This window comes from Paroedura picta, chromosome 14 (genome assembly GCF_049243985.1).
Source record: "Paroedura picta isolate Pp20150507F chromosome 14, Ppicta_v3.0, whole genome shotgun sequence".
In the NCBI taxonomy this organism is placed as follows: Eukaryota; Metazoa; Chordata; class Lepidosauria; order Squamata; family Gekkonidae; genus Paroedura; species Paroedura picta.
In genome coordinates, this window is record NC_135382.1 from 40,425,854 (window position 1) to 40,448,304 (window position 22,451).

A 22,451-nucleotide genomic window follows, 5' to 3' on the forward strand; every position below is an offset into this window, starting at 1 on the left:
GATAGATCAAGGCCATGAAACGTCTGTTTTATCTTTTTATCAAAAAATGTGTGTTATAAAAGTTGTGCATCGCGCCCAGAGCCTGGCTGCAACGGGCAGTCTAAGAATTTAATAATAATAATAATAATAATAAGGATAATGACCCTAATAACAGACCCTCTCCCCAGCCACTTGCATCAATCCAAACCTGCTGTATCCCCCAATGGTATTTCGGCTGACACAGGATTATGGGCAACCAATCTTTGGGCACTATAATGTACAGAGAGGAAACAAGAGAAACTGTGCTCAGCCCATTTATGTTTCTATATTCCTGGAAGATATGGAATTGGACTTCTGAGCATTCATTAAGTTTAGATCAGCTTTCATCCGGGAGTCAGCCCAGTAGCCAATTCTAGCATTCCATCCCAGACTATGGGAAACAGCAGGGTGGGCCCTACCTAATCTGGCCCATTCACTGACCTTCTGGCCCATCTGAAACGTGTGTGTCCAAAGAGGATTCTGGGCTTGCACTGTTTTTAGATTAATGAGCCTGGTGGTCATTACATAACTATGGGTAGAAGCACAACATCCCTGGGACAGAGCCTGAAGTTTACTTCAGAAGGGTGGCAGGCTACTTTCCAACTTCCCCACTGATACATCTCAGCTTTCTACGGGTATTTGCAGGTAAGACAAAAAAGGCTACTCGGGTTTTCTTGCCATATTTTGACTAAGAATGCATCTACTCCTATCCAAAAAAAGTATTTGTGTTTTTCAAAAGGACCTGGTAATTAAGACACACAGAGCGACTGAGGCTTACAGGCTTATATCCCAACTCTACGTGAACCTACATAATCAGAATACTTTCAGGCTTCTTTAGAAGAGACCAGTCTGCCAAGATGTAGCTGCATTTTCAAGCAAGTTATACTTTGCCCGGTGGTTCTAATTAGACATGTGAGCAGCACCTTACAACACACCCTCTCTAGAAAGGCTGCACGATTCCACTTGTACAAACAGCCAACCCCTCATTTCTGTGGCAGGCGGCAAGGAACTGAACTCGGGTCAAGTCATAGACTTGAACAAAAGGGAAATGGGAGACTCAGAATTGTGTCATGTGCTTTTGCGGCTTTGCAGTTCCCTCTAGTTGAGCAACTCAGGAGAAGAAGAAGAGCTGGTTTTATTAACACCCTGCTTTTCACTACTCAAAGGAGCCCCAAAATGGCTCACAATCACCACTCCCTGTGAGGTAGGTGAAGCTGAGAAGAGTTCTAAGAGAACTGTGACTGGCCCAAGGCCACCCAGCTGGCTGCATGGGGAGGAAGAGGGGTGGGGCATCAGACCCAGTTCTCCAGATGAGAGCCCGCTGCTCTGCACCTTGCTGAATATCGTGTTACTGGAGGGTACTTGGTGGTCTCTTCCAGCTCTGTGATTCTGATCCTGGCAGGACAAAGGGTCATCCCTCAGTCAGACTCTCCACATGGGAATCCACACATAAAGATTCAATTAGTCTGGCCTAAGGAGGAGCCAAGAAATGCTTCAACTTGGTGCTGAACTAGACATGCTAGGGACAGCCATGCGATTCACCTTTCCACACTCCAAGCAGGACTGAAAGTCATCCTAATGGGGCAAATAGGCTGTTGGCAGCTGAAACAAGCCTGCACCCTACCATTTCCCCTCCAGCACTGGGCCTGGGCTGGGCCACTGGGTGGGAGAAAAGTACCCAAAGAGAGAGACTTCAGTTCCTCCCTCGACTTCTGCTCGGCAGCCTGGTTGGGGGTAGATGCTGCTTTACCAGATGCCAGATATCCTCTCGCAAAGGGCGTGGAAGGCAAGCTGCAGGACCTCTAATGTTCCTTCCAATTCTGTGACGTATGAACCAGGCGGATTCATGGATAAGAAACATAGTTGGTCCCAAACCACATCTAGCTTGGTTACCCAGACCTTGGACTAGCTGGCTCCTCTCCTCGTTCAAACTAGCTTGCAAGCCAGGAAAGTCTGCAAAGGGAGCCCAGTCCTCCTAGTCAAGCATGAGGCCATTATTGGCCACCCATGGCGAACACCTTGATTGCTGCCAAGGAAAAATGTATATGAAGTAGCATTCAAGTACTTGCTCTTTCTGAAGACTTATATGCAAGGCACGTTCAACGGCATGAAAACCAACGGGCCCCAATTTCGTTTGCCCAAGAACTTGACCAGTAATCTTTGTACCCTTGTTTGACAGGAACCTGCCCCAGAATGATGCCTCATGGACTTTGCATTCTTTCCATGTTTGGCAGTCTAAGGGGAAAAATTGTTAAGGGATTGGCTTCAAAATCCAGTCTAAAACCTGGTATAAATTCCCTGGTCCTAGAGCACGGGGAGAAAGGCACCTGACATATACCGGCCCTGCTGAAGCTGGTCAGTGCTTGGATAGAAGGCGACCTGGGAATGCGGCAAGGGGCAGCTTTGAATTCCATGTCTAAAAGGTGGGCTACATAATTGTAATTAAAGAGGAAACTGAAAATGGGGGGGGGGGGGCAGACGATTGTCACAGTGGGCATAAATAGTTTCTGACTCAGTGCCGGAGGGTGTTGTGATGGCTGCTGCTTTGCACAGGTTTAACAGGGAATTAGCCATGGGTGGCCCTGTGGCCTTTGTTGAAGCATGCCCAGACTGACTGGAATCCGCCAAGGATAACTGATAACTCCACCAAAGTGGAAAATCAGGTCTGTGTGGCCAGTTGGGGGCCAAGCAGGTCAGGGTTACTTTTCTTTTTGTCTCAGTTTTCTCAGCATCTTTGGTATCAGCAGAACAGGTGGAAAGGCATAAAGCAGGCCCAGTGGCCAGGGAAGGTTAGGGCATCTATTTGCTCCCACTGTCTGGAACCCGGAGAAAGCATTTGGGCACATGGAGAAGTAGGTACAAATGCAAAGAAACAGAAGAATTAGGTGCCTTCTGTTGAGTTCCAGGGGGCTGAGCACATCCTGCCCAAAGCTGCTTCCCTGACACAGTAGGATACGAATTGAGACAGGAAATCTAGAATAACTTGAGCCTGGCCCTCTTGATTCACCATGTCAACACCCCCCCCCGTTGCAGCAAGAACTACCTGCTATAGTGGAATTTATAAGGACACAAAATCCAAAGCAGGACATTCTCCCCATAATTTTTTTCATCAACTCTTTGGTTCCTGCGGTCCTTTGTATGGCAACGGCAGTCATAATTGGCAAAGATTCAAAAAAAGGGTGTTTGAAAATCAATCTTTAAATGAAAGGCTAGAAACAAAAAGAAATGACTGGGACATTAAGGTTCATAACTTAAGAATAAGGAGATCTCCAGTCTCACTCTGAACAATGCATCGTAGCAGGAAAAGCTATGTCAAACATTCCACTACAACGCCCAGCTTTTGAAATTCCAGGGAAATAGTTGCCCTCCATACATTAGCAGAAAAAACATTTGTTTGACCACACAAAAGTACGGGCAGAATAATTCAAGGAAGACTACAGCTCAAGAAAAATCTGCTCCTGGCAGAAGGAAACAGTGCTTTAAAAATGGCTGCCAAAACAAATGGTTTACTTTTCCCAACTCCCACAGCGGAAGAGAAAGCAGCACCGAGAAATGTGAATCTGAACACCCAGGTTGACTGTCCTTGCCTGCAAAGAATTCTAGGAAAGATCGCCCTAAGAGATAAGTGTCTGAATAACCATCCATGCAAATAGGCTTAGCAAGCCAAAAGGAATGAATGGAGCAACAGCTTAATGAGGACCTAGACATGGGATTCTCAAGGCATCGCTGTGGACCGTGTTAAGTGGCATCAGAACACCCCCCCTGATGGGAGCCAGCAAGGAGGGCTTTTTGTTTTGTTTTTGTTGTTGTTGTTTTTTTTTTTGGGGGGGGGGTGTCCCAGGATGCTGAGGCATAGCATTCTGAAACCAACAGCCTCCAACTTCTCACTCCATTCCAAAGTATGGTAAAGAACACACACACACACACACACAGTTTCATTCCAGGAGGTGTTTGTGTTTCTAAGTTCCTCAGGTATAGAAAAAAATTGCTTGCATTTGTAAGTGCCTGCAAAGACAAGACATTTCTCCACTGGAACCCGGGACTTGTACTTGCAAGTCCTTGGATACATGGAAAGATCTGCCAGGGGGAGGGCACCATCCTTCAGCAGAAAGGCAGTGCTCTAACTGCCCCATCTCCACTACAGCCAGGCACTCTTGTTGGTCTCTCTGGTGCTCCGGTCAGACCCACATGGCTCTCCCTCTGGACCTGGCTTGGTCACCAGTGCAGCCGTTAAGTGGCCTGTAAGGGACCCTGGCCAGAGCTAAGCGGGCCAAATCCAGAACAGCACTTGGAGGCAGCTCACAGCTCCAGTCCTGGTTATGGTTGACCTGTTGTACCCCCAGTCCTGATAGCCTAGGCTAGCCCAACCACATTCGATCGTGGAAGCTAAGCAGGATCAGTCCTGGCTAGCATTTGGGTGGGAGACCTCCAAGGACCGCCAGGCTCACGAGGCAGAGGCAGGCAATGGCAATCCACGTTGGAACGTCCCCTGCCTTGAAAAGCCTATGTGGTTGTCACAAGCCTCTGCTTGGATGGGAGACAAGGATGTCCAGGGCTCCTCCACAGAGGCAGCCAATGGCTAACCCCCTCTGAGCGTCTCTTGCCTTGAAGACGCCACAGGTTCCCATAAGTCAGCTGCAACCTGGAGACACCCCCCCCCCCGCACCAACAACAAAGATGTGCCACAACTTGGGTGGCCCAGCCTAGCCCGACCGCACCAGATCTCAGACGCTGTGCCAGCCCTGGTTGGTGTTTTGATGGGAGACTTCCAAGGGAGTCCAGAGTCAAGCAGCTCAGGGCAAACCCAACCCTGAACGTCTCTTGCCCCAAAAGCCCTATCGGGTCACCCACAGTGGGCTGTGACTTGACGGCCACGTGCACCAGCAACCTAGGCAGGCAGAAGATCGTTCTTATGCTGCAAAACCAAGCTATGAATTTCCACTGGGGCATCCTTATTTTTGTGTTTTCCTTTCCCCCTCCCATTTCAGTTCCTTGGAAGGAGAGGTAGCAGTGAGGCTGCCAATGAGACAAGGGGCTGCAGCTCAGCAACAGAGCATCTACGGGGCACGCAGGAGGTCCAGTTCACAGGACCAAGCAGTAAGTGATGGGGAAGCCTCAGCCTGAGACCCTGGAGAGCCACTGACAGTTGGAGCAGACAAGGCTGACCTTGGTGGACCAGCCATCTGATCTAGCGTACAGCAGCTTCATGTATGGATGTCGACTGCAGACGAGTGGGTGCAAAGTCTCAAACCACAGCCCATTCAACCACCTGGGGCATGCACACGTCAAGCTGCCTACTCAGTCTGGCAGCAGCTCTCCAGGGTCTCGTGTCCCCTCCTGCCCAGTCCTTTTTAACTGGAGAGGCTGGGGCTGGGCTTGGGACCGCCGGCAGGCCAAGCAGACACCCCTCCAAGGAAGCCTGGAGCTGCCAGCTTCAGCGAAGTGGAGGCAACATCTAGCCAGCCAGTCTCTGCACAGCTCTCTGTTCAGACAGCTCAGGCTTTGCTATAAGCAAAGTGGTCATCAAAGCAGCTTTAAGAGAAGAATCCAGGCTTCTCCAAAGGGCTTGTTCAGAGGCAGGCCATGATTGTTCTCCCATGACAAAAGAGGGAGACCATCACAAAGGAACTAGGCCTCTAATACAGAGCGGTAGCCAGGGAGTGGCAGGGACTGGAAAGGGAACTTAGCTCCTTAATCCCCAGCGGTCAGTCCGGAGTCATCCTTTCTCCTTGGGCCTGGCTTTTGTTCTCTCTCTCTCTCTCTCCTCCAGTAAGCAAAAGAATCTGCATGTAGTCACAGTCATTCACCCAGTGCCTACTAGGGCAAGGATCTCGGCCTGCATCTTCCGTCCTCCGAAGGCCTCCGTTCAATGGCTACCTTCTCTACAGCGTCAAGAACTGGTGAATCTAGGAGAGTCAACTAGGAGCGGAGCTCTGTGACCTGCCATTTCTGGACGCCTTCAGCACCTGCACATCTGGCCTTGGCAACTTAATTATTCTAGCGTCTCCCAAGAGCTTTGGGCAAGTCACTCCACCCCTAATGCACAGCAACCAAGACTGTCAGGCTTTCAAGCTCTCCTTTCCCAAGCCTCCTGAAGGGCCAAACAGGGGTGCGGAGCTCCTAAGCAACCCGTCCACTAACTGGGGCACCCTGTGGTCCCACACAACAGGCACAGGCACAGCTTGGCTTCAAACAAAGCACTCGAGAGTCTGAAGAAGAAAGTGTCGGTTTTTATACCCCCTGCTTTTCACTACCCAAAAGAGACTCAAAGCGTCTGACAATCCCTTCCTCTCCCCAAAACAGACACCCTGTGAGGGAGGCGAGGCTGAGAGAGCTCTGACAGAACTGCTCTGTGACTGTGACAAGCCCAAGGTAACCCAGCTGGCTGCCTGCGGAGGAGGAGCAGGCAATCAGGCCTGGCTCTCCCCATGAGAAGCCGCCACTCTTAACTACGACACCAGGCTGGCTCTCACTCTGGAGAGGCCGGCTAGGCCTGTTCTGAGTTATTAGGCCACTTGCTCACATTTAAAATGGAAAAGAAATATTTTCCACTCGCCTCTCCTCACTTAGAGGCCTCACAAGTCTAACATGCTCTGCCTGCATGGGCCTCTGACCTGAAACAAAGCAAGGAAAGTTTTAAGCCCCAGGGAAAGTATTTTGGAGCAACAAAAAGGGGGTTAGAGAAACAGGACGATTTTGTGGCTATGAGATTCCTATTGGCAGGACAAACTGAAAAAGTTATGTCCACATTTTGGCAGCCGAAAGGCGGCATGCACAAGCACAGATAGAACCTGGAGGGGGGGGGAGACACACAGGGTGAGAGACGTGCTTTTTGCCTATAATGCAGTTTCTGCTTTGGAGACACAGAATTCTCCATCTGTGGGGAAAACCAGAGACTGAGCTGCCCCTGTTGTCCCCTGGGTGGCTGTTGGTGTGATCCCATTAAGTAGCATGACCCAGAAACTTCTGCATGTCGTTTTTGGGGGCCAAAACCTCCCCGCTCAGCAGGGCTGTTGAGACTGCCCAGGGCCTGGTGGGAAGACTTATACCCTGCTGCTGAAAGGGCTTCCAGGGCACTCCCCCCTCCCCCTTGCAGCAGCAACAAAACAAAACCCAATCCATTTCTAACGCCAGCAGCCCCGGACAAAAGGTCACCACCGACCCAAAGCTGCGTGACTAGAAAGGTCGTCCCTGTGGGCCTAAGAAGCCGCCATGAGGAGACAGTTCCCTCCACACAAGCTCTGAATTGTCAGGCAAACTTGCCCAGGAAGGCAACTGGCCAGCAGAGGTTTGCAGCCTGGGCTCACATACATTTTGCCAGTGTAAAATTTAAACTGATGCTACTGGGCTCTGCACAACGGCCCATCGAGCCCAACATCTTGATTCACTCACTGGCCAGCCAGCCGCCCCAGAGGGCTGAACACAGCACTGATATCAAGAGGAGGGATAAGCAACCGTACGTCACTTTGAGACTACCAGGCAGTAAAAAGCGAGGTTCAAAACACCAGCCAGCCCTTCCTCTTCTTCGCCTGATGAGGCTCGCTCTATTTGCTGTAGTTACTAGCTGCTGATGAACCTCTCCCCCACGAATCTAATTCTGTCTTCACGCCATCAGGAAGAACAGGGGAGCTCTTCTAATACGGCTGGTTATAGAAATGTTCTACCAAGAGGGTCTGAAGTTATCTAGCCAATCTCATGTCATCCCAAACAGGCACGTTCCCCTCTGAGAGGCTCCCGGCTCCTTCAGTCGCTATACTCACCTACCGGGGCCCAACTGCAGAGAGGGCTGGCGGCCTGCCCACGTCTTCCCTGCCAGGAAGAGGAGCTGGCAGCCACGGGGTCTCCTGTTGACAGTAGACATTTTCATGAATGACGTGCTCGCTCCAGCATGCAGAAAATCCAAGGAAAAAGCCCAAGGCAACCTGAGGAGCAGGTGAGGTCAGTGTCACTTGGCAAAGCAGAACTCTTCCTGGTGGCCCCAAAACAGAAGTCTTCCTTATGGCAGGAGAGCAGAGCAGGGCTGGCTACATAAGCCTAAAGCAAGGTACGCTCTGTGCCGGATTCTGCTCCAGATCGGTCATGCTGGTACAAGTATAGGCAGCCCTCACATTTGTTCTTCTGCTGCATAATCTTGGCTTGTCCCTGGGGAGAGGCACAAAGCTTCCCCAAGCTGTTCTGACAAAGGAAAGATGTGGATAACACAGGCTTGGTTGGAGAGGCCCGCACTAGACATCTATTATTCATGCTCCCCAAGCACAGCCGCCATCAAAAGGTGTGGGTAGCTTTCCATTAAATCAGCAGATGGCTTCTGTTACGAGGCACTTCTTGACGGCACCAGCGCCTTCCCCACGGAAGACCAGCAGCCGAACTCCAGCAGGGCCACAAAGCGCCAAGAAGCCGCACTCCTGGGTCTCTTCGGACTCCCTCAGGCACCACCGCACAAGGCTTGGGTACCGTCCACCCGGGAAATACTCAGAGAACATTATGGGGCTGCTTTCTGGCCAACACACAAAGCAGCAGAGGACTCAGCATTTGAATCGACTCAGCCAGCTGCTCCGCCTGCCCTCTTCTCCAGCAGACAAAGGAGGCTCAAGTTCCTCTGAATCTGCAGCACAACTACGAAATGCCCCGGCCCCAACCGGCGGGGGGGGGGGGGGAGTGAGACAATAGCGAGGGCCTCCCTCGCCCAGCCCGGGCGCATCCACAGAAGGCAGGCAAGACTGCGAGGCACTCCGCCAGTCTGCTCCAAGAACTCGGCTGCAGCGCCCAGCCCTCGGTGCGGCCACGAGACGCGCCACAGCTGCTGACGTGAGAGGGGGATGGGAGAGAATCTGGTAACAGGCCGTGCAGACTGCCCAGCCCCCATGCATGCTTCACTGCGGTTATCCCAGAAAAACAGAAGAATGTTTTGCTTGCTTCCCTGTGGCTGCCAAGCAGATACGAAACGCCTCCCACCAAGGAACGACGCAGAGGATCAACTCCGAGTTCTGCAGCTAAGCAAATGCTTCACCCAGATGCCTGATCATTTCCTCCTTTTAATCCACGTGTGGGAAAAAGCCATGCTAGAGTTAGCTTAGGAGCCAGGCGTGCACAATTTGGGGAGGCTTGGAATGCTACTTTGCTGCCATTTTGCAGCTCAGGTGTTTCAAATGGCTTCCCACAAAGTCACTGCTTTCATTCAGAAACCTGGGGGCATCCAATGCAGCTTTCCCTTCCATTTAGACAACCATCCAGCCTTCCAAAACCCCTCCTCCTTAAAATGATTCTTAACAGCAAACACTTTGCTGTTTTCAAGTTATAAAACAGACGGAACACGAACCAGCACTCTGACCATGCCTTGGGAGGAAGATGGCTTTCGCAGCCTCTTCTAGTCAGACACACGGAATCAACTGCATGCATGAAATCCACCCAATGCTTTAATCCCCAAAGCACAAGGATGCAAGGAGGCCCGTCGGTTTCCCCAGCACAGTCATGGGAATTGCTTAAGTACTGCTAAATGAGAGCTGAGCCAACCACGGGGGGGGGGGGGGGTGCGCTCCCAAAATACGTTTGCGCTCCTTGAGCAGCACTCTCCATTTCTGGCAGTTTTTCAGAGGGGCACTCAAAGAGGAGCCAAGGCATCCACAGGTGAGAGGGAACAGGTCCTGTTGACATGGCAACTAGGATGATGCTCCCCATTTTGTCAGGCTGCAGCAAAACAGCTGCCGTGTTGAGGCCAAACAGGAAGTCTGACGAGCACTGGTGCACACAGAGTCACCCGGGGGGGGGTGTGCTTCAGCCCACTCTCACGCACCCCCAAATGCCGCTGGGGGGAAGGGAGCACCACAGCTTGCTGCGCAGGGCATGTTCTTACGCTGCAGGGACGGCTTCACTGGGGAACCGGAGAGCTCTTCCCTGGATCAGTTGCGCTAGCAATGCCACCGTGCCGGGGCCGGCCACTTGGCCACTTGCCCTGGAGGCTGCCAGGCAGTGCTGCTCCTTGTGCCGCCACGTGCCATGCCAGTGGGCAATGAAGCCACCCGCACGAGAGAGAGCTGTACTGTTACAGGACTGCCCTATGGCCTCGGAAGACGAAGGGAGCGCTGCTTGGCTTGCCTTCACCAACGAAGCCACCCATGAAGCGGTTTTGCCTACAATGCATCAGGACGGCGTATCTCTACATGGATTCTTGCAGGCTGGAACTGCACAGCAATAGCCACTCTGGGTAAGCAGGAAGGGGCAGCAGAACAGATCAGAACACCTGGGGAGAAGTGAAGAGGGGCGATTTTGGCAGGGAGGTATCTCACATGGCAAATCTCACCCCCCCCTCCTGAAAACCACACCGTCAAATTTAAAAGCTGAGCTCCCTGCAATCCTTGCTCCTCCTTCCCATGGCCAAGTCCCTGCAGCAGGCAGATGTTGCCTGGGGAAGTGGCTTCCAGCCGGGGGCCACGGAGTCACTGCAAGGGGGCCACAATCCCAGCATTGGCCCTACAGCATTGTGTCCTTGTGTATTTTCTCTAATCAACGGTGTCTTATCATGTGCAGGGGGTAGGTCTGCAAAATGTTGGGACCTCAAAGAGATCTTCATACTCAGGAAACACTGCCGCGGAACAGGGCTTGAGTCCCCACTCCTCCTCTATGTGCAGCCAGCTGGGTGGCCTTGGCCTAATCACAGTTCTCTTAAGCTCATCTCACATAGCAGTTCTCTCAAGAGTTCTCTCCCCCACCTACCTCACAGGGTGTTAGGAGGCAAAGGGGAAAGTGTTTTGGGGCTGCTTTGGGGCTCCTTCAGATAGTGAAAAGCGAGGCAGAAAAAACCAACTAGGCACTGGGTGTTATTGATATTTGGAACGGCAGACTCACACACCAAACTTTCTGGAAGTCCACTACACATTTTTTCCCTGAAGTAGGTCAGATTTTAGTTCATTTTCGCATTACAGGAGATTAAAAGAACAAACTGAAGAGCTGCTGCAGAGCGAGGCGGCTTTGTTGCACTTTTTTTGTCTTTTACAACTGAGAGTTCAGCTATTCAACTGGCATACCCATTTGCTTTCCAGCCCACCTCAATTAGGGCATTCAACAGGGTCAGACAAAAGAATGCAGCGTAAACTGCCCCAGAAAGGAATATTTTGAGCAAGCACCAAGAGACTGCTGCGGAATTTCAACCTCCATATGTGTATCTATGGTATAGACCAGGGGTAGTCAAACTGCGGCCCTCCAGATGTCCATGGACTACAATGCTGGCAGGGGCTCCTGGGAATTGTAGTCCATGGACATCTGGAGGGCCGCAGTTTGACTACCCGTGGTATAGACTTTTTGAAAGGGGGAGGAGAATTTGCTTCAAAGAGAAGGAGACAATGCAGCTGTGCTCAGGTGACCACTTGAAATGCTCATCCGAATTCCATTATTCAAGGATGACAAAACAAACCCCTTGTCTCCAATACTCTCTGACTTGGCCAACACAAGCCCAGAGAACCCTCCAAGCCAGGCGAGGGGGGGGGGGCAGCAAGCAAAATTCCTTCTCTGGCTACTTGGGAGATATTGCACACTGGCCCAAAAGTTTGCTCTCCCCCCCCCCCCTTGGCTACACAAAAAGTTGCAGTCGGTTTGAACACTCATTACAAAATCATTTTAAGGGCTGCATGCAAAACAACACCACCAAAAAGCAGTTCCAACGGCACTAAGCATGAGTGAAATATGGCTGAGCATCAAAAACCTTTACAGAAACCAAGCCGAGCGCTGAGAGGCCGTCAATGTGCCTCGGTCCCATATTATTATGCACCATAAAAGGGCTAAGCGGCTGGAACACGCCCCCCCAGCCCCTCTCCGCCTTCAGGGGAAAAGGGCCGGCCTGGGAAGACTCTGGAGCTCCCCAAAGGCATGGGGGGAGGGGTCTTCTCTCCTCCGCGCCCCCCCTCCCCTTGCAAAAGCCAGCCAGACTCTTTCCGAGCTGCAGCTCCCAGCGGCACGTTCCCCCCCCCAGCCCTGCCCCCATCCTTCTCGGTTCCCCTCCCGGCACTGCGGCAGCAACGCAGATGGCAGCGGCGTGACCTCGCTGTTCCTGCAGCCTTGATTGTTCAGGCTAATCCCACACTCTGAGCCTTGGCTGGCAGCCAGAACTGTTATTAATGGCACAAAAGCCTCTCATTCCAGCTACTTCTACATCCGCTAATGCTGCTGTGGCCTCTCCCCCCCCACCCCGCCCCCCCACATGCAAACTGGGCCTGCAGTGCCTCTGACAAATCAACAAACAACAACAACACAACGCACCCAGGCAACTTTTTCCGGTCGTCTTTACCGTTCCCACTAGCTACTGCAGCAGATAGTTAAAAAGGGAAACTTACAAGGAGCTTAAAATTTAAAACTACATTTTAGTGTTGAGGGAACAATCCAAGAGAAAAGGTTGCAGGCTAGTTAAAGCGCAAGGCCAGGAAGATCTCTGCTGAGCAGCACTGACTAGAGCGGAGGCAGGCGGAGGCTTGCTGGAGCGGCATCGCCCAGAGGTTACCCGGTCTGGAGATGCTGCATGCGGCTGTTCTGCTTCTGGTACACATGTGCCAGGCTCCCACCGCTCCATAATGTGTGGATAAAGTTGAACTTCTCCTCTCAGGCCTGTGCATCACATGCACACTGCACTCCACACCTGTGTCAACAGAGGCATAGAACAGCCTCCAGAAACCACCCAGAATTATTGGGAAACGCTCCAGAAGGCTGCCCCTTCCTCCTATCCCACCCTGCCGGCAGAGGCCTGGCAGGTGGCATGTGGGCACAGGGCTTTTCCATCCCTTTGGAGACGTTGCCATCTTTTGGGTGCCAGGCTAAACATAGCTTTGTACACCAGAAGGATTCCATCTTTCTTATGTCCTACGAGATGAACATCTATTTTAATGCCGCCGCTTGTTTCTGTGCCTCTTGTTATGCCATCTTATGATTTCACGGGACCATTTTGCTTGTGAGCGATTTCTCGAGAGGCAGCATAAATGTTTTTCTGAATAAGACGACCCACCTCACGCTCTTCCCATCGGGAATGGTCATCTCTTCCACCAAGCGCTCAGCTTTGGGAGGGATGCACATGGAGCGGCCAGGAAGGTGGGGAGATGAGCCGCATCAGCCCTGGCGGTCAGTGGAGTGACAATGTCCCAGGCAGATCGCCCTCGCCTCCACGAAGATCCACTTAACATTTGTGGTCTTTAAGTCTGGGAGATTTTGCCCTGACCTGCTTTGAGCCACATGTGCTTATAAAGACCCAAAATACGGGCAGTCGCCTCTTAGCCAAAGACTGCATTCCCCTTCCAAACACATCTCATAAGCTGGAACCGCAATGGGCACAGGACTCCTTTGTGGTCTGTCGGGTAGGAACTGGAAGTCACCTATGATGGGAAGTCAGCAAATACACGTGTGCAGCGCTCTGTCTCTCAAGTGCAGGACACGGACGTCTCCCCAGAGTCCTTGTGCATCTATTGTGTTTTCCCTCCGGACTCCAAGCTACCAAGATTTTCAATTCAGAAACAAAGCTGATTAACCGACTCCAGTTTAGCCACAGCTTGCCAGGAGCCGCCTGGGAAAGCAAGGCCTCAGTGGAAGCAGCGTCGGTGGCAGCAGGCCCTTCGCACCCATTCGTTGCACAAGGAAAATCAAGATGCCAAGAACAGAGAGATCTGGGAGTGGCTGCTGCTAGTCTACTTCCAACAAAAGCAGAAGCAGCAACAGAAGTGAGATGTGCTGTTCTGCAGGAGTTGCGTTCATGGGGAGAAACGAGGAACAGAGCTCTCAAAACATCTCTCAACTAAAAGCTGCCAACAGCCTGATGGGGATGAGTCTCCACAAGCAAGTGTTCTGCTACAGAGACGTGGCTCCGTGGGCCTCTCTCTGTCTGTCACAGGAAAACAAGCCACGGATCTTAAGTAGTACTACAAATGAAGCACCAGCTTCCCTACCTGAAAAGACGCCTTAGGAACTAGAGAAGCACACGCCTATTTCACAGGCACCGTTCCTCCTGTCTCCCCCTCCTTCTGCTGCTCTGCAATGAACACACTGAGGGAGGAAGGATGAGAAGGATTTGTGGTGGGGATATTGAAACGCTTTCAACCCACCTCGCCCGCGTTTGAGACACTTGCAAGGTGCTCACAAAAGTTAAACATGCAAACAGCAGAGAATAAGAAATCAACAGCAGCAAAACAATATTTTTAACAAAGATACAATCAAGAGACTCATCGTGAAGGGGCTGAAGCCAAGACTCTTTAACAGCTTACGTGTTGCTCCCTACAAAGAAATTGGGGTTTGGGAAATTGGGGGGGGGGAGTCAAAACCTGGCATTTCAATAAGGTATTTTAATCTATAATTGATAAATGCTCCCATGTGCATTGACACTAAATAATCAGAGGGTTCTAACCAGGCAAAACCACTGGCTCTCATTTTTACACATTTGCTGTTTGACTGCTTTGAAGAGAGGCCAAGTCAACGGGATTACCTCCTGGTGCCTAATTTGCATAATCCCCTCCCCACAAAAAGAAGAGCACAAGAATATCCTTCACCACCAGCTGCAAGGTGAGTGCATCCCCCCACCCCATTCCAGGTTAGGGATGGATGTCAAATTTGTTTAACGCAGCAGGCGCTTAAACTATCAAAAACATTATTTAAACATTAACGAGCTCACGATCAAGCCCACATACATATTATCAGCTCTACTATTGATTTTTGTTAAGGAAAAATTAACATATAGATGTGCTCTGGTGCCAACCTTGCACGCAGGCAATTAACAATCACACCAAAGTTGGAAAATGCATGTTCCACAGGCACAGAGGATCATGGAATGTACAGGCAACCATTTGCCAAGGCTTGAAAAACAAACATTTTCAGCAAAATATGAATGGTAAAACGAATCTCTATCATTTAATCAGGTAATGCATGCCTTGTCAAATCCATGTGCCAGGTCACCATGGCGACCTGAAATTTGTTGCCGTGCCCAGAGCTCAAAAAGCAACCCCTCCCTCCCCCCACACGCATGCACCCTGATGTCCTGCTCAGACAGAAGTGCAGGCATGCTGGTGGAGCTGTCTCTTGCAACAGCAGAGGAAGCTACCTGGGGAAACGCAACTTCCCCATCACAGGCTGGCAGGAAGGCAAGTTAACGGCCAGGTGTGCAGAGAGCAAAAGCCCCTTTGGAGAACCAGGCTGGGCACTCCTGGGAAGAGGCCCCCAGCCTAAAGACAACAGAGAAGCAGCAGGTTTTAAAGGCAAGCCCATGGCACTGGTGCAAGTATAAACAATAATTCAGTGCAATTCACCAGTTCCTAATGATTAACATCTGCCTGGCCACAGGCACTGAAGAAAGGCATAAGTGTACTTCCCGAATGTGGTGAAGGATTTGGGGTCTAATCCAGCAGTCCAGGCTTTTATGCAGCCCAGGCTTTCAGCATAAACCAGCATCTCCAAGCCCTGATCACTGGGCCCTTCACCCACGTCAGGAAAAACCTTGACTCAGAATAGCCTGAGTCTGAAATAAGCAAAAAGCGAGTCACCCAATAGGAACTACAGGTGTCGTGGCAAGAAGTTTATGGGGCTTTACTGATGAATTTTTGCTCAAGGGATCGAAACGGCCCTGGGGATGTCCTAACCTACCAACTAGGTTGAGAGGGGACATGTTTGCTCTCTAGTATTCGAAAGGATGTCACTTAGAGGGGGCAGGGAGTGGTTCCTGTTGGCAGCAGAGGATACGACCCTGTAGTAATGGGTTTAAACTACATGTAGAATAGTATCGGCTAGGTAGCAAGAAAAAAATTCACACTCAGAGTAGTTCCGTAGTGGAATCAGGAGGTAGTGAGCTCCCCCTTACTAGTGGCTGTTAAGCAGCGGCTGGACAGATCCTTCTCCTGGATGCTTGAGGCTCATCCTGCACTGAGCAGGGGGTGGGACTGGATGGCATCTATGGCCCCTTCCCACTCTATGGCTCTATGATTCCTAACTCCTCCACAGTACTTCGTAAGTCAAGCCTGTGCTCTATTTCTATTTCATTGGACACAGGACACACTTAAGCGAACGTGTACAAGGTTATTCAAGATGCCTAGACTCTGAACAGATGCCAGAACAGCCAGGCCGTGTTGCCCCTAACAACATTAGCATCCATCCTTATTTTTCAAGTATACTGAGGCTCGTTCCTCTCCACCAGCTCTGGGGGTTCAGGACTGAGGGAAGACCCTGGATGGCAACTGGAAAAAGGCGGCAGCAACGGCTCAACATGGGCAAGTAGTTTTGAAGGCAGCAGACATCTGTCACGGTAGCAGTCAGAGCAGAAGATTCTAAGAAAGAAATCTGAGCTGTCCTGTCCTGCATATTACTGGGAGCTGGCTTCCTCTGAGACCATAAGCAGACCTGAAGGGGCCAGTGGTTTATCTAGCAAGAGGTGGCTTCAGAGGATTTGGGGGAAAGAAGCGCAAAACTTTAGTGGAGGCCACAAAACAGCCCTGCCCATAATGCCTTCCTTCCCACTAGAGCTGAACATTAAGACTTTAGTATGTCAGGCCTTGTTACCAGCACACTGTAGGCACACCAGATCCTTGCAACTTTACTGCCGAGTAGACACCTATGTTGGCTAGGTGGACATCCTCCTCCGTTAAGCAACAGACCCCTTTCTTCTCACAACTGCTAAGTCTCCGACTGGAAAGGTAATCTGAATGCGTTCAGTGAGTTTCACTCCCAATGCTTGAGCAAAAACCCTTCCTCTGGTACGTGAGGGTGCGATCCTTCCAGTAATGTGAGTGAAACCATTTTAGAACCTGGTCTGCAGCGGCGGTAAGAGCTTTGCTCTGCTTCCCAATCACACCCCAAGCTAAGTGCAGAGTTCCCGGGTCACGCAGGGTCACGGCCGGCCAGGGACTGAGCCCCTGGGGGCACAGCCAGCCCCCTTGAGTGAGGCCTGCAGCCTTTCCTCTCTGGTGCAGACCCCACTGACATCATCCAATCCATTACACAAGAGATACAAAAATAAATTCCACATAATCCCAGAGCCTCTCTCTCGTGCTCAGAGTGGAGATCTCAAAGTGCTCAGCAAACAATGGTTTAAGACGCAGAGAGAAGCCAGGGGGGGAGGGTGGAAGTAATTCAGATTGGTAAAAATCACTACTGACCATTCCTTGAGGAATTTTACTGTCCACAGGTGGCCACGGCATCCTTTCAACTGGACAGAAGGCCTCTTGATATGGCCTGCGTGGATCAGACTGCTACTCCCCCTGGATGGATCCAAGTGGACAGGCCGTGGAGGGGCAGGGATGGCAGGACAGCTCATCAGGCTTAAGTGTGACCGCTACAGTGCGGCCTCCAGACTGCAGACTGCCACAAATGGACCTTTAAACTATTAGGACTCGGTGTTTGGGGCAGCGAACAGGGGCTCACATCTCGAATGGAGATCCCTGGGATCAGATTCCTGCACACCAGGTGGCTCTTCAAAACAATACATGACTTAACTTTCTCACACACCTCTTGGCCCTTGTTGCCCCCACAGGGCCAAGAACACCACCCAACCCTGCGGGAGAGGTGGCCACTGACAATGTCCCCTCTCCTGAACACAGACCCAGTGGCCTCAGCACAGACATCCAGCAATGCTATAATTCCTTGGCCCCCCAGTTCTCTCTGAACCCCCCCCCTGTCAACAGCACAGGTGTGTAAGGGAAGACTGGCCACTGGCTACTGCCTAGGGCAGGGGTAGTCAAACTGCGGCCCTCCAGATGTCCATGGACTACAATTCCCAGAAGCCCCTGCCAGCGAATGCCTGCCCCTGCCCTAGGGGGACTGCCTACCTAGACAAAGGATCTCACCCAACTCCTTTCAAACGCCAAACTTGGAAGCTTCTTGGGCGAGAAATTAGGATACAGAGATTTTAGACTGTGTTATGCTCTCTGATATGTGACAAGCAACAAATGTTCTTTTTTCCTGGACAATTCGGACTGAGTGTGCAAGACGGCACTTTTTATAACCATCCAGTGTGGATATCTCATCCACAGGGATACAGCCTAATGCCAGCACCCTTTCAGGCCCCAAACGCTCTGGCATTTTACTGTAGTCATGCAACCAAGACTTGCCTTGAAGAGCTGAGGAGCCTTGAGTGCACCTGAGCCTAAAATGCAGGTTCAAATAATGAGAGATGACATGGGACCATGAGTCCTGCCCAAAATAAAGAGAGGAGTAAGCTCCACTCAGGGCACGCGGTCGCCTTGGAGTTAGCCGCTGACCTTTCCCCCCACTTTACGTCACCCTCCCATGAGCAGCTCATTCAAACTGGAAGCCTGGTTAAAATGTGAACATTTGCTGGTGGCTACTGGTGCTTCTTTCTGTACCGACTGCAGAGCTCTGCATGCTACGACGTGTCCCATGCCAATGGGGAAGGGGGCAGACCCCTTGCTTGAATGAAAACTCGCTGTCCTTTACAAGGGAAACCAGTGAGCTGCAAGGTCCCCTGCGGGAAAGATCCTTGCCTCTGTGCCCTCTCGGACGGCCCCAACTTCCTTTCGGTTCGCCTGCTCCCGGCGGCAGAGTGGTGCGTGCTGCTCGCCCACACTGGCACTGCTGGGGAACATGAGCAGCATTCAGAGCAGGTAGCACCCAGCAAAAAGGAGAGTGTTGTGTCCTCTGTGAAAAGGAGACAGGTGGCCACTGGCTAAAGGGGCTTGCTGGGAAAACTCACATATAGGGAGAAGAAAAAACCTCATCCAACTTGAAGTAAGACTGGAGTGACTGAACAGCTACAGGATAACGGTGCTGCTGTTCGGAGCACGTGGTGCAGAACTGTGGGAGTCCTGTTCTGTGCAGCTGCCCTTTGCATGGACTAGAAATCTGCTGGAAGTAATAATGCACAGGGAAGGGGAATCTTCCTTAGCCAAATCTATTTCTTGTATGACCCCCCTGCCTGGCTAAGGCACAGGACAGAGCAGTGCAGGGTGTCTATAACTGATGGGAAAAGGCACAGTTAGACACAACTGAAAGGAAATAAGTTTTTAAGACACCCCCCCACCCCCGTTTCACAGCTGGTCAGATAAACTCATTTTTTCCTTCTCAATAGCATAATTACTGGAGTCAGCTAGATGCTGTAATTTATACAACACTGGGCCCTTTTTATTTATTTACTTTCGATCCACAAGGTTTATACCCTGCTCTCCTCAAGGCAGAGTCTTTCCATTTGGCTTTTGATAAACACACACCTCCACCAATTGATCAGCTCTTTCCGGGAGAAATAAAGGCCATTTCCAACATCGCAGGGATGGTTTATTCTCAGTCCCAATTTCCTTCCTGGGAAAAAAATGCTGCCCCACTGAGAATTAAAATGACACAGACTCCGGACCAATTGATGCTGGAGTGGATTAACTAAAATATCCCAGTGCTCTTGTTCTGACATTAAGTGACCAATTTACAGTCTATTCCTTTACCGCATACAATAGCAAAAGGTTCCAACTTCTGAAAGTGCCTGATACTGTTCTTGCAATTTTCCAGCATGGTATTTTATAAAATTGTATTCCGTGCTGTTTTTGCATGAGTACTTCACTTCTCAGAGTCTTTATGAAATTTATTCTGATTTCTGGAAGGATTAGCCTGTAATCCTATTGTATTACTCAGCCAGTGCCAGGGTAGTGGAAAGAATTAGTTTTTTTTTCAGATGGCTTTGCCTGTCAAAGCTGCCTTCTAAGAAAGGGAACACCATTTGGGCTGCACCTCTAGCCATTCTGGTTCCATTCTCACCCCTAGCAATAAAAGCTCAGAATCATAGAGTTGGAAGGGACCTCCTGGGTCATCTAGTCCAACCCCCTGCACTATGCAGGACACTCACAGCCCTCTCGCTCATCCATTGTAATCTGCCATCCATCCAAGATGGCCGACTGATCTCCTTTTGCAGCCAAAGGCCACCTGGCTGCCTCCCACACAGAGTCTTGAATTTGAAGCAACAAGGTACATGCAAAAAGAATCTTCAAGTTGCTTGCATGCATTTTTAAATCAACCCAGGAAAAAAAATTAGGCACTGCAAAACTAGCAAGATAGAAATATTGGCAGAGAATTTTCTTCATTCACTTCATTCACTGCAATTCCATTCCCCCCTGCATCTTACCCAGATGGAGATATTCACATCAGACAACTCCAAACATCAAACTTAAAATGTACTTTATTTTTCAACCCATAAAAGATGTGTCAAAGTACAAAATTACCACTTTACAGAGACTAACAGAAGCTTTCCCTTCAGGAAATACAAATGTGAAGTAATTGCTGAGTACCTTACAAAAATACCTCTCAACAACGTATGGTAAGTTAACAATCAGAGGAAGTTAACTATCCTGTACTCAGGGTCAAGAAAGAAAAAACATGACTTGGGATAACACTAGTGATAATTTTTCTGTTATTCTAAATAAAGCTTAATTTGATTTAACATGTTTGTTTTGGCTACTATTGAGGTAACAAACTAACTGCATCTCATATTAACTTTATACCCCATAGCAAGATGCTTGAATTGTAATACTTGGGGGGGGGGGGATAAAGAGTTGTTTATATGCTACATTTAAGCAAATTCAAATTATTTGGAAATTATTTTATTGGAAGAATACAGAGTATGTACTTGCATTATTTAAATTAACAGGGGGAAAGCTAAAGGTACTGAACATTAGTGACATGCTAATTTTAGCATACACCCCAAAACAGATCTGTTTTGGCAGAATTTAGCTCCCTCCCCCTTGACTGCTTCTCTCCCTGGCATCATTTGCCCTGCTTGTTGGCTCCATATCAGATCAGCGGCTACAATAGCCCGTCAACCACAGATAAGAATTTTCACTTTGGGTTCAGGTTGCCTTGTCATCAGGCAAATTAATAATCTTTTTTTTTTTTTAATTTGGATTATTACATGCATTTGTGCCACAGTCCACCCAATTTATAAGTCAATAAAGCATACCTGTACACTGCCACACACTATTTCTGGCATTGATCACAACTTAGAACCTGCCCTAATACTGTAGCAGTTCGTTACTGTTAGTTTTATGAACCAATGACTCTTTACAAATGCAAAGCTTTCTGTTGAAATATAAAGCACCAGAAAATTTTGCATTTTGGAAAATATTTGGGGCTACATCTCTAACCCTTCTAAGTGCCAATATCTCTTATTTATTTATCGCGTTTGTACACTCCACCAGCATCAGACAGTGCTGCATAGAAATGGTTCTGCTCAAAGACAAGCCCAACCATGACCTGAATCGGTTTGCTCTCTGACAAACTAGTTTGTGTCCCAGGAAGCCTCATTTAAAGGGACTGCAGGGATCAGAGCACTCCTCTCTGGCTGCCTCAGCCACCGGAGAACTTTAAACTTTAACAAGACTTTAAAGGGACTGCACAAGAAGCTGCTCAGTTTTTTTTTGCGGCTTTCTGCTCTGGCCAGGAACCAGCACAAGCCCTGCAAACTGCCTTAAAAGTTCATGAAAGTCTGAGATTGCAGGCCCATCACGGATTTCAGTTCCTCAACCACAACCAGTGCAATATTTGTCATGAATTTTGCTTTGTGGTTTGGTCTGGGTCCATCCCCGGTTCTGTACTCCCTTCTAAAGTCCAGACTTTGCAGTTTGGGCTTTCTCAGTTTGGGTGACACCAACTGCATCTGTCCCTGGGAAAGACCAATCTAGCCAGTTAACACGCTGTAGTGATTTCCAAACTGGACAAGCATACCATTGTCATATTTCCTGCTTGGCTGTTTGACCTGGAGAATGGGCATGTTGCCGCAATGCCCATTTTTGGCCCAGATTCCTTTTTTTTTTTTAAGTGTAGACCTTCTAGATCTAGACACAGAAGGCAAAATGTAAAAACAGTTTTCTAGTTACTTCATTGGGGGGGGGGGCGGAACCCTTATGGTTCCTGAGGAGGCAATCTACGGCTGTAATTAGCAAGTATGAAAAGCCCCGTGTTTTGCTTGCCTTGGGAGAGGAGGTCCTGCAGCCCTGATGGCTGGGCCCATCTGTGCTCTCTGCTTCTTAGGCTTTTACTGTCTTCTGAAAGCGAGCCATTTAAAGAAAAGAATCTCATGCCTTCATATGACTTTCTGAATTATTCCAAAGAAGACCATTTAATAAGAAATAGTCCAGAAATATAAAAGGGTAGCATTATTCCAATTCCCTCTTGCAGCTCTATCAGAAAGAAAACGGTTCTCTTCTTACAGTGGAAATGCAAGTTTAATTGCAAGAATGCCAGCAGTGTTGCGGAATTTCAGAGACAGGACGGAGGTGGCATGGCTCCCTCAGACTGCAGCCTGCTTCAGTTGCAGAATAAAAAAGAGGGGCGAGTACATGATTCAGACGGAGGGAGGAACTGTGAAGGATCAAGCAAATGGTGGGAATAGGAAGGCCACTGCTGTTGGCTGAAGATGGGTAACATCTGACATTCAGGGCTGTGCAGGTTGAATGGGCCATTAGCAGCACAGCAGTTAGGGCAGGCAA

The 22,451-nt window shown here is 49.8% G+C and overlaps 1 protein-coding gene across 5 annotated transcripts in view; it reads right to left on the bottom strand.

Annotated features, from left to right (window-relative positions):
• ANKRD11 (ankyrin repeat domain containing 11) overlaps positions 1-22,451 on the bottom strand; it is a 132,864-nt gene that overhangs the window by 67,669 nt on the left and 42,744 nt on the right. The window contains exon 1 of one of the 5 annotated variants that reach the window (XM_077310213.1): positions 7,779-8,609. The exons of the other annotated variants lie outside the window; for them this stretch is intronic. The gene's annotated coding sequence lies outside the window, so the exon portion shown is untranslated. Of the gene's footprint in view, positions 1-7,778; positions 8,610-22,451 lie in introns of those variants that run through there. 5 annotated transcript variants of the gene reach the window in all.